A 13,370-nucleotide genomic window follows, 5' to 3' on the forward strand; every position below is an offset into this window, starting at 1 on the left:
ACCGCTCTGTGCCTCTCTAGCATCTCTGCCTCCTCTACCCCCCACCCCCGGGCACCAGCCACCCGGAGCACAGGCACCAGGCCCGCCAGCCAAGTCCTCCCTACCCACTGCGATGCGTGCACATCGTGCTCAGTGGCCCAGGCCAGCCAAGATGTGTGTGTGTGGGGGGGGGGGTTGATTTTCCACCCCCCACATGATGAACTCTGTGGGTGAGTGCCCACAGAGAGGGCTCCGAGTGCCACCTCTGGCACCCGTGCCATAGGTTCGCCATCACTGATTTAGGCCCTCAATATGTGGGGGGAAGACAGAAATGTCAGCTTCTGGGATTCTGTCTCATGTTGAATCTCAGGATTGAAAGTTCATTCTCAGGACAGCAGGCTGAATTTTCAGAGGGCCACAGTGTTGCCCACACCAGGGGATATAGTCTAGTAGGGAAGGCAGGTTTGGGGAGGGCAGAGGCCTAAAGAGGTATAATGTCATACATTTCTCCCCCCCATCCCCCAAAGTAGCCATTTTCTCCTGGGAAACTGGTATCTGCCTTCTGGAGATCAGTTATAATTCTGGCTTCTGGTGATCAGTTATAATTCAGCAAGGCGGATTCCGCATGGGCCAAAAACAGTGGTGTGAAAGCAGTGTAAACCCTTTTACACTGTTTTAAACCCTTTTAAACCGTTTTCACACCGTTTTCACACTGCTGCTTTTGGCCCAAGCGGAATCTGCCCTAGAGAGCCTCCTAGCATTCCCTCATTACCTGCTGGCACCTCGGGCACTAGCAAGAGTAAACGGGGGGGAATGAATCCACACCAGCATCGCACTGGCACACTTATGTCACTTCTGGTAAAAATGAGAAATAACATAGGGGACTCTTTAGTATTTTGCAGAAACTCTAGGTCCTAGCTCCATCAGCTAACTCACCCCCTTGATAGTTTCTTCTAAGATTTCTGTGCATGTCTGCTGTCTTCTGTTACCTGCTGAATGTAAATTAGAAAAGGGTGGCAATAATCTACCACCCTTTTCTAATTTACATTCAGCAGGTAACAGAAGACAGCAGACATCTATCTAGTACCGGTTTTTCTCACCCGTTCTCCAAGGACCTCGGAGTGGAGGAAGCGGTCCCCGCCTTCCTCATTCCATATACACAATAACAGTATGAGGTTATTCAGGTTGAAAAAAGACTGGCCCAAGATCACCCAGAAAGCTTCAAGGAAGAATGGGGATTTGAACCCGGGTCCCAGAATCCTCTAATCACTGCACCCAACTGGCTCTGACAAATTGCTGACATGTACAAACGGCATTGGATTTAAAGAAAACACACACTGAGAAAACTCCCTTCTCTTTCTCCCAGAAAACTGGAAGCCAAGTTGGATAACAATAATAAAAACAACGCGCCGTAAAAACATCAGTGAATAACCATTAAAATAATCAGCAGTGACAAATTAAAAATTTAGCACATCATTAATTTATATTCAGCACATAGCTAATCCTGCACTATCAAGCCCGCCACTTCCAGCCCCACACTCTGTGCCCCTGCCTGCTGAGGTAGGTAGCGGTGAAAGGTAGAGTCTTTTCAGAGCTGGCATCTAATCTTTGAAATGCCCTCCCGCTTGAGGCTCACCTCATGAGTTTACTTATCTGCCACAATATTTATTTTTACCTAGGTTTTTAATTGAAAAGGTCTATCATTTTAAGCTGTTGTTATGGTCTGCTTCTAGACTGAGGGCCACTTTTGGATGTTGTTTCATGCTGCGGTTTTTATCACCTTTTCTTTTCTTTTGCAGCTTGTTTTAATGCTTCCATGAGTGTGTTTTTTTTAATTTGTGTGGTGAACATCTTCTCAAAGCCGCATGATTATGGGGCTTTCCCCACTTACCATTTGCTGCGCGCTACTCCGGGAAAGTAGCGCGGGGTCCAGCGGCACTCCCCACTTGCAAGGGCGGCAACCACGCAGCCGCCCCGACGCTGTCGCTCTCCCGCCCCTTCAGCGCGCGTCATTTCTGGCGCTGAAGGAATGGCACCCTCTGCGCGGGGCAATGGGAAAAGCAACCCCGCGGCATAAATCACTCGTGCTGGGAGCGTGCTGGAAGTAGCGTGCCGCAAATGGTAAGTGGGGAAAGCCCCTATGACCGTGGTCGTGAACCTTTGGCACTCCAGATGTTATGGACTACAATTCCCATCAGCCCCTGCCAGCATGGCCAATTGACCATTCTGGCAGGGGCTGATGGGAATTGTAGTCCAAAACATCTGGAGTGCCAAAGGTTCGCCACCACTGCCCTATGACTATGCGCATTCAATGATATCATTCGGGACAGTACCTAGCAGTATTCAGAAGTGCTGTCATTAGTGCTGCTGTTCAATGTGACGTTGCTAGACACCATCCCATGAGTCTCAGGGTTTGGAAGTGGGCCCCTGGCAACCTTACCTCATACTCTGGTCTGATCTAGATGAAGATCTTTTGGATAGGACTGCCAGGCAAATGCCTGGAACACCCAAGGGACTTTGAAGGGTGGAGCACTGGGAATAAAGACATTGATGTATCAACAACACTCTGTGTTAAAATCATAGAGTTAAGGAAAACCCTATAGAGCACAGGTGTCAAACTCACGGCCCTCCAGATATTATGGACTACAGTTCCCATCATCCCCTGCCAGCATGATGGGAACTGTAGTCCATGACATCTGGAGGGCCGCAAGTTTGACACCTATGCTTAGAGTGCAGGTAATGCCAAACCCAGAAGTGATGTTGACACCTATGCTTAGAGTGTAGGTAATGCCAAACCCAGAAGTGATGTTTATTGGGATATTTGGTTAATACAACTATTTGGTTAATACCCAGTCATAGAAGCATGATGTTGAATGCAGTAAATAAATTTTCCAAAGAAGTATATTGTAAAAAGAAAAACGTATATTCACATTTAGGCTGAGATGTGAGATGAAAGAAAGAGAACTCTAATCTACAGAGTACTTTCCCTATTGCAACTATACTTTCCCTATTGCCTATTCTCTATTACAACTATGAGGACATTGTTGCTACAGGACAGACCTGTAGATATGCATGACTCCATAAAAAGCCATCTGGAGAGTGGAAGGAATAATGGACACAAACAGAGAGGAGGGGTCAGAGGGCAGCTCCCAGGTTAAGACAAAGAGACAGACATCCCATTCAAACAGATAATACCTGTACACACTTAATGTGAAGTAGAGCCCCAGTGTCCAGGCATTCAGAGTGGCTGTCTCCAACAATATTGACCCCTTCCGCACACACAAAATAATGCATTTTCAAACCACTTTCACAACTGTTTGCAAGTGGATTTTGCCATTCCGCACAGCTTCAAAGAGCACTGAAAGCAGTTTGAAAGTACATTATTCTGCATGTGTGGAATGAGCCATTGACTCTTCAAGGATGTTTCCCACTTTCTCCTTCTCCTGCCACTCAGTTGAACAGAGATGGGAGATCACCCACCATAGCAGGTAAGTTGGCAATTCTACTTCGGAAATGGTATTTACAATGGAAAAACGTGCAGAAGTCTCATCTCAAATCTTCCAGCATATTATCTGGTAAAGTTCCAAATACTGCCCAGACAAATGCTGTAAAATTAAATTGGAGCATCACTGTGATTTTTCTCCCAAAACTTCAGTTTCTCAATGGTGGGACATCTGATCTGGTGGCAAGAAATTCCGCACCGGAACCTGGCATCTGGGAAACCTACTACTTGGTTAGGCTTTTAAATGTGCTGGAAAGTTCAATGCCAGCACTAATGAAGAAAGACCCAGAATAGAGGGCATTTGCAATCACTCCTCAGCTCTTCTTCAGGTCCATGTCAGAGACAGCAAGAAGTGATGACTCACAGGTTATGTGCAGGCGAAAAGCCCACACACGACTGAAGGTGCTGGTTCAACCGGTTAGGCTAAGTGTAGCTAAACTTTCCATGAGCCAAATGACCGGGCAGGTGGGAGGGTTAGAAAACTGGTGGGGGGAGGTTGTGATAGGCACAAGGGCAAAGGCCCTGTTCACAGAGCAAAAGCTCTGACCGGTTACAAAAATAACCATCCAAAAGCTTCTTCAGTGTTCAGAGATTTATTGTTTTCTTTCAATTCTGCGCAGAAGAGGGAACTCTCCTCTGTTAGCAACAGGGAGGAGGTTCAAAGGGGCTGTTGCTTGCGTAACATAATTTATACCCTCTTACAAACATCCCTCCTTGTCTTCTCACCATTGACTAGATTTGGAACACAAACACATTGCCATTTGAATCTCCACTCCTCTCCAAAGCCCACCTTGCTTTCCACAATTGGGTGTGTATTCTCTATGTCATCTTGCCCCGTTCAAAGATCTTGGTTGCTATATCAACCAAGTTTTACTTCGCCCTTATTTGTGTTTTTCTGTACACTTTGTCTCCTTTATCGTTCTGGTGAGAGGCCGTACCCAAATTCCACAACATATGTATCAGACTTTACTGAAAAGTACAGAAATCTCCACCCCCCCTTCTTCCAAGCAAAGCCTCTCTACTAATTAAATTACAGTTCTTTGTTTAACTAACAGCATCCTACTGATCTTTTATAAATTACCTCTAATATACTTTATATGATTAAATACATGGCTTAAAACATTATAAACTATATGTTCATATCAGTTGGCATAGATGCCATTGTGCCTTGGGAACAATAAACTAATTCCTCTTAAAAACAACAACTACACACAATGTGGCCATCATTCCAGGTGGGTAGCCATGTTAACTAGCAGCCACAAAATAAATCAGGAATCCACTGGCCCTTTAGAAGAAGAAGAAGAGTTTGGATTTATATCCCCCCTTTCTCTCCTGCAGGAGACTCAAAGGGGCTTACAATCTCCTTGCCCTTCCCCCCTCACAACAAACACCCTGTGAGGTAGGTGGGGCTGAGAGAGCTCCAAGAAGCTGTGACTAGCCCAAGGTCATCCAGCTGGCGTGTGTGGGAGTGTACAGGCTAATCTGAATTCCCCAGATAAGCCTCCACAGCTCAGGTAGCAGAGCGGGGAATCAAACCCAGTTCCTCCAGATTAGATACACGAGCTCTTAACCTCCTACGCCACTGCTGCTCCTAACCTCCTACGCCACTGCTGCTCCTAGAGAAGAACAATATCTATTTCAGTATAAATTTTGAGAATCAGAGCGGGGCTGGCTCTAGGAGGCAAGAGGGGTTGGTGCCCCGGGTGGTGGACAGAGAGGGGGTGGTAACAGGAGGTGAGGGGGCTCCATCGCCTGGAAGAAATGGTTCATTCTGCAGCATACACCCCTCTTTCCCTCTCCTCTGTCTTGTGCTCTGCTGAGGTGCTGCAAACCCTAAAGCAACCCTGGAATCGAGTAGGGCAAAGGCACTTTTAAAATATTATCGTTTTATTTTATCATATATATATATATATAACTATCAATATTAATACGTATCAATATCTTATAAACAGAGGTGGGATCCAGCAGGTTCTCACAGGTTCTCGAGAGTAGGTTACTAATTATTTGTGTGTGCCGAGAGGGGGTTACTAATTGGTGATTTTGCCACGTGATTTTTGCCTTAGTTACGCCCCTCCTCTCAGCGGTAGCGCGCAGAACTTGAAGCAGTCTAGCAGGAGGTGCACCGGCGTGCGTGGCAGCCTGCGCCTGCATGCATTCATTTCCCGCCCAAGGACCGGCGTAGCGGCTGTGTCCTTGCCAAAGCCCCGCCCAGGAATGCCCCGCCCCAGAATGCCCGGCCATGCCCCTGTCTTGCCCCGCCCAGCCCCATTGGCGTTACGCCACAGTTTGAATCCCACCACCATGGGAACCTGTTACTAAAATGTTTGGATCCCACCACTGCTTATAAACCTAACTCAGACTAAAAGGGGGCTCCCATACTCAATTTTTTTCCATCTTTCGCATTGGTAAAATCAGTACATTGCAGCAGAAGACAAAAAAACCCTAATATGACAACAATCAGATGCCTAAAAGAGACCGACAGAGTGATCGGGAGTCCAAGGAAGAGTTCCGTTAAGAGAGGCAGCCGTTGCGTAACACTTTCACTGCCATCAACCATGAGCCTGGCAGAACATCTCCGTCCTACAAGCCCAGAAGAACTGGACTGAGTCCCACACGGCTTGAGTCTCATTGGACAGAATTCCCCAAGATAGGGGCCACTGCCGAAAGGTCCTGGCCCTTGTTGAAGACAGCTGAATAATCTTCAAGCCAAGGACCACCAGGGAGATCTGAGACCATTATCTGCTCTTGACTAGCAGCAAAAGCTCTCTGACATCTCAGGCAGAAACTCTTCCTGGCCCTAATACTGTAACCTCTGCTTGTGGGTTCTATGGGGCAGAACGTGGAATGAGTTTGCAACAACAAATTTTTAAAAACAAAATGGTTTACTTTCTTAACGTATAACATATAACATCAACATTTAACATCACATTTCAAGTCCTTATATTTACAGTCTACTGATATTGCCAAGTCTAATTCTTCTTTGCAAGTGGGTTGGCTCCTGAAGACTCCAAGGGCTTGATGAACAGGATTCAACATGATGAAGGTTTCCAGGAGAACTCTCACCCATTACAACCACAAAAAGAAACCCTGAAACAATAAACTCCAACATTTACAACATAGCAAAAACAAACAACTACCTTCCCAGTAGTTCCCAACAACATTGCAGTTACCTTAACAAGGTGTTAAGGGCTTATAGAAATCAAGGTCCGAGTCTGGTAGCCTTGTCTCCTCCAAACTACATGAGGTCTGCTGCCTCTTGCTGCTCTGAATCTCCACCCCTTACTGGGTCAACCCATTCTGAGCATGGGGGTTACAATACCACTGATTATTTTGATTGGAAATGATGGGCATTAACTGCGTTAATGGTTGGAACTGCTGCTTACAGGACCCCCACAACTGACCCCACCCATGCCGTGATTTCAACCATTACCACAATGGCACGTGACAAGGAGCTATTGTTGCATTAATGAACAAAGGGCTACTGGATTACTCTCTTCAGTCGGCAAACATGAAACATACATTCAATAATCCTGGAGACTTTTTAAAAAAAAGACCACATCCCCATTTTTGCAAAGTTGGCATGCCTTCAAAGGAAGGGATTTTCCCATCTCTCCCACCAATAGCCTCTCCTGCAGGAAGTGAACAGATCACTATGAGTTCCTGTGGGATTTTAGGAGGACCGCATCATTGGAAGAAATGCTGCTGGATACGGTTTATACGATTAGGTGATACGCCCTGAAATGATGGAGGATTTTGTGTCAGCCCTGACATTTGATCTTGCACAGGTAACTGTTGCAATCTCCTCTGAGCTGGCAGCTGTGACATTTGCTGCTTACACAAGTAGGCAACTAGTGTGTTGTCATACTTCACCTTGGGATTTCAGGTTCTGAGTGGGAAGGCAATTAATAACTTTTAAAAAAATAAGCCATAAAGAAAATGTGAAGCAAAGACTGATTGTGGAAACTGACTCTCAAATTATCACTGTGTACCAGTTAGGTTTTGTGATGGTCCAAGCCAAAGATTCCCAGATCCCCTACAGGATTCCCAATCCCAGAAGAAGGTATTGCTCAACAGTGGTCTTGTTACCCAGGATAGAGATGTGGTCTCTCAATACTGTGGGGACAATTAGCCCAGAGCAGACTGCTTATTAACATTGCAAGAGGCTGGGTAGGGAATCTTTACTACCAGTGAATACAAAGATAAACTCTTAGAAGAAAATCCACAAAGAGGAATATAATGCAAATTTGACAGTCTTTACTGTAGGGATAAGAGGTTCACAAGCACTTGATTCTATGCAATAAACACACACACATACAGAGTTCCTGAGATATAAATAGGTTTAGAACAGAAAGGGTGTGTGTGTGGGTGTGGGTGTGAGTGTGAGTGTGAGTGCGAGTGAGTGTGTGTGTGTACATTGACATCTTTCCGTTGTCACTGTGCCCAACGTGTTGCCCCCTAGAACCAGACACTGTCTGTTTGGTTCTGAACCCCGGATCTTCTTTACATTGCGATCAGGTCGTATTACCCATTTACAGGAGAGAAAGGGGGGATATAAATCCAACTCTTCTTCTTCTTCAACAGAAGTATTAGAAATGACGACCAAATAAGAGGTTTGAATGTGGGTAAACAATCCTATAAACTGAGAGCCTTTGCAGATGATCTAGTATTAACATTAGAAGATCCACAAGAATTTGGTGATCTGGCAGGGTTCAAGTTAAACAAGAGTAAAACAAAAATCTAAAACAAAAAAAATATGTCCCAAGAATTATAAAACAAATTATCCCAGCTGTCGGGATTCACAATAGTAAAAAAGTTAAATATTTTGGAGTGTGGTTGACTAATAAAAATTGTTTACTATTTCAAAAAACCTATGTAAAAGTATGGAATGAAGTAAAGAAAGATTTGTTAAGATGGAACAGAATGAATTTATCTTTGTCAAGGAGAGTATCTGTGATAAAGATGAATGTGCTTCTAAGAATGCTATTTCTCTCCCAGGTGTTGCCAATAATTAATACCATAATATATTTTACCCAATGGCAAAAAAGATATCAACAATTTTATTTGGCAAGGCAAGAAACCAAGAATAGAATATAAGAATTTACGAGATGCAAAAGAGAAAGGAGATTTAGCTCTGCCAAATCTAAAACTGTATTTTGATGCACCTGTATTGGTGTGGATCAGAGAATGGGTGATGTTGAAGACTACTAGAGGGTCTGCAACCTGCGGCTCTCCAATTGGCCATGCTGGCAGGGGCTGATGGGAATTGTAGTCCATGAACATCTGGAGAGCCTCAGGTTGCAGACCCCTGGCTGACCTGGAGGAGGTTGATAGAAGATTTGGGTGACATGGTTACTTGTGGTACAATAAAGCAAAGATTCATAAAGAATTTACAAATCATTAAGTTAGAAGGAATCTGCTCTGGGTATGGTTGAGATAGAAAAGATTTATTGCAAGTGTAACTCCCTTACGGTTGTCCCCAATTGAAGCATTTTCAAGAAAAGAAGTGAATATGCAGGAGAAATTGCTTACTTACAGAGAATTGTGGTCTTACCAGAATAAGAAATGGAAGCTTAAAACCACCCAATGAATTAAAAGATACTAGTTAAAAATTGATTTCATTATTATCAGTTACTAGAAACATTCAAAGCGGACAACACAAATACAGGTTTTGCCACACAGATGGCAGAATTTGAAAGTTACCTATGTATAAGTGATGATGAATTGATTACTAAAATGTACAAGATGTTATTAAAGTGGGATACTGAGGAAGAGGGAGTAAAATCAGTGATGGTAAAATTAGCTGCAAATGTGCAGAGAAGCATACAAATGGAACAATGGGAAAGGTTATGGGAGAAGGTCCATCATCTGGTTGTGGCCCACCTACCCTGGAGAGGAGGTGTTATAGAGAGGGGAGGGAAAGGGTTAGGGAGGGTTGCTGGCATCTAGTTGTGGCCCGCCCACCCTGGAGGGAGAGGGGGAGAGGGTCTAGCATCTGGTTGAGGTCCATCCCCTACTCGGGGGGAAGGGGGAGGAGGGGGAGGGGGAGGAATAGCCTGGCAGAATAGCTTTGTCTTGCAGGCCCTGCGGAACTATACCTGAAGGCCTTGGTCTCATTTGACAGAGCATTCCACCAGGTTGGACCGCTTTTGGGTCAGAGATCAACAGTAAGTTATTGTTTGCTAAGCATAAAGCTCTTTGGGAAATGTATTTGGAGAGGCAGTCCTGCACATAGGAAAGCCCCAGATCACGTAGAAGTTCCCAGAAAACGCAGGAGCGTGCTGCTCATGGGGAAAAGCAGTCACATTTTATTTTGTCCTATGGGGCAGTAACTATACCATTTGATGGGCTGGAAATGGAATGAAAGAATCACGTCTCCAATTTTCTTGTCCATTTCATGCATTTCTAAATACCTTCAAAGCCATTTTTTTCTACATTCTGTTTCCAGGGCTGATAGCTTAAAATTTTCTTTCAAGCGAAGGCTCTGATTAATATGTGACCATCGGTCAGCGCATCAAACTAGAGCTACTGTTCATATAGAGACACATTATGTGATTCATTTGCTTGGTGTACGGCTGCAATTTGCAGGTAATCCTTGAACTTAATACTTTAATTCACTGCTCTAAGATATTGACTCATTTGCCTGCAAAAAATATAGAAGGTTGAATGTAGGCAGATCACAAGCTATACCATAAACAAGATTCAAGAGTATCTCACATCAAGATGTTATTCAACAACCGGTTTGGGGACGTGACACAAATATGGTGAATCAGAAGAAAACAGGCCTTACACTTTTTATTCCTCCCAACTTCGGCATCATGTCTGTAGAAGCTTTAAGAGAAGTTACGGTAATGATGTACAAAGATGTACTTCAACGCTTAGCATTCCCTTATCAGGCATTCTGTTCCCCAAAGACCAGCATACTGTTTCTCTGCATCCTAACATCCATAAAGTCACCCCATGATCTGATTTCCATTGCTGGCAAGTCTATGACAACAAAATCCCATGTCTGTGTAACCTCAGCTTGTGGGTTCTGTGGGGCAGAACTTGGAATGAGTTTGCAACAACAATTTTTAAAGACAAAATGGTTTACTTTCTTAACATATAACATATAACATCAACATTTACATCACACTTCAAGGTCCTCTTCAGGTTGCATTTTCAAGTCCTTATATTTACAGTCTACTGATACTGCCAAGTTCAATTCTTCTTTGCAAGTGGGTTGGCTCCTGAAGACTCCAAGGGCTTGATGAACAGGATTCAACATGATGAAGGTTTCCAGGAGAACTCTCACCCATTACAACCACAAAAAGAAACCCTGAAACAATAAACTCCAACATTTACAACATAGCAAAAACAAACAACTACCTTCCCAGTAGTTCCCAACAACATTGCAGTTACCTTAACAAGGTGTTAAGGGCTTATAGAAATCAAGGTCCGAGTCTGGTAGCCTTGTCTCCTCCAAACTACATGAGGTCTGCTGCAGCCTCTTGCTGCTTTGAGTCTCCACCCCTTACTGGGTCAACCCATTCTGAGCATGGGGGTTACATCTGCACAAAAATACCTTTCTTCAACTAAGATTTGAATTGTTGCATCCTCCCCCTTTATTTCACTTTTTCATTCTCCTTTTCCATCTTCTTTTTTAAGGAGTCATACACTAAAAAATTGCAGAGAAACAATCTGTGTATGTAATATCCTTTAGAACCAAGGGAGATGTCATGAAACAGTCAGCAAGCTTACAGATTCCACAGAACTCTTGACTAGATGGACCACTGGTCTGATCCAGTAGAGATCTTCTTCTTTATTTTTTTTATGTTATTTATAGTCTGTCTTTCACACTGTCTTTCATACTGAGGTATATTACATGCCATATGCCAATGCAATTAACAAGATGGAGCATAAAATAAGCAATGCAATAGGATTTGGATTGTAAAAAACTGAAACCCTGCAGAAATTTTAAATAGAACTGAAACAAAACATCAGCATTAACACATTAAACAATGCAGAAACTGCATAGTAGGATCATACTTTACAACAACGCACAGCGTATCAGTGTTGTTGAAGGTTTTCTCGGCCAGAATCAACTGATTGTTTTAGGTTTTGTCAATGGTGATATGAGTTTCTCTCAGTGGCACAGCACATATTATACATAGCAGTACAGTCCACAGTCTCTGTCTCTGTACCAATACATTTTTCTGAAATATGTCACTCTTATAGTTCAATTTATTTATTGCTCTTGAGTGTCTGCTGACTTAGGGCAACCGTGCAGGATTTTCAATGCAAGAGACCTTCAAAGGTAGTTTGCCATTGCCTGACTCCACATCCTGACCCTGGTATTTCTTGGAAGTCTCTCTTCCAAATACTAGCCAAGGTCAGAGCTGAGAGTGTGGGAATAGCCCAAGGTCACCCAGCAAGCTTCCATGACGTGGGTAGGGATTTGAACTTGTCCTATGTCCTAACCTGACACCTTAACCCACAGGTGTCAAACTCGTGGCCCTCCAGATGTTATGGATTACAGTTCCCATCATCCCCTGCCAGGATGATGCTGGCAGAGGATGCTGGGAACTGTAGTCCATAACATCTGGAGGGCCACAAGTTTGACACCTATGCCTTAACCACTCCATCATGCTGTTAGAACGCTGCTTTTAATGGGGTTGGTTTTAATGACGTAGAGCCATTATTTAATGTTTATCTAAATTTGGTTTTATTGATTTTAATGTGCTCTACCTATTTGTCTGTACCTTTAATGTGCTCTACCTATTTGTCTGAGCCCTCCGGGGGAGGGCGGTTTATAAATACAACCATAAATAAATAAATAAATAAATAAATAAATAAATAAATAAATAAATAAATGAATGAATGAATGAATGAATGAATGAATCAATCAATCAATCAATCAATCAATCAATCAATCAATCAATCAATCAATCAATCAATCAATCAATCAATCAATCATGTTGGCTCTCGGTGTCCTATTACCTATGTTTAAAAAGCCCTCTTTAATTCAGTTTTGCACAATTCATTGCATGCCAGGAGCCTTGTCAGGTAGGCCATTCTACAAGGAACAGAACAAAGAATGCATTTCATGGGCAGCTGTGTTTTGCCTGTTTTTCAGGGGGGCACTTGAAGATGGCATGGCTCAAATGAGTAAAGATATCATTACAGGACACAGGAAGAGAGACAGTCCTGCAGATACGAGGGACCAAGGCCATTTATGTGATAGTCAATACGTTAAAATTAACCTGATAACTGATGGGCAGCCATGGAAAGACTGCAGAAAGGGAGTGATAGGCATACTCCACCTGAGACGTCAAATCACAGCTAACTTATGGCGACCCTGTAGGGTTTCAAGGCAAGAGACGTTCAGAGGTGGTTTGCTACTGCCTGCCTGTGCGGGCTCTGAGAGAACTGTGTCTGACGTTTTGCCTAGCTCCTGATAAACACCAAGCTGTGGCATTCCTATGTTGTCATGGATTCGCTTTCATTTCATCAAATCTATTAGAGATCGCTTCATCGGTGCATCTGTTAAAATGTACTCTGAGTTATGAAAGCTTATGTTGGAATAAATTTGCATTCCAAGGGGCCACTAGCCCACGCGCGCACAGAGTTTGTCAGGGGGGGCTTGCTTCTGAGTAAACTCTCCTAGGGTCGTGATTCACCCGTTCAAAGCGTTGCACGGTTGCTTCAAAGCAAAGCCACCGACTACCACCAAGCTTACTCACGAGTAATGTGTGCCTCGGTGTCAACTGTTTTTCCTAAACTAAAACCTCAGTATTCAGGTTAAATTGCCTTGTTGGCACTTTGCAATAAGTGGGTTTTGGGTTGCAGTTTGGGCACTCGGTCTCAAAAAGGTTCGCCATCACTGCACTAGCCTTACTACAGATTTAACATA

The sequence above is a fragment of the Sphaerodactylus townsendi genome, linkage group LG03 (assembly GCF_021028975.2).
Source record: "Sphaerodactylus townsendi isolate TG3544 linkage group LG03, MPM_Stown_v2.3, whole genome shotgun sequence".
NCBI classification, from domain to species: Eukaryota; Metazoa; Chordata; class Lepidosauria; order Squamata; family Sphaerodactylidae; genus Sphaerodactylus; species Sphaerodactylus townsendi.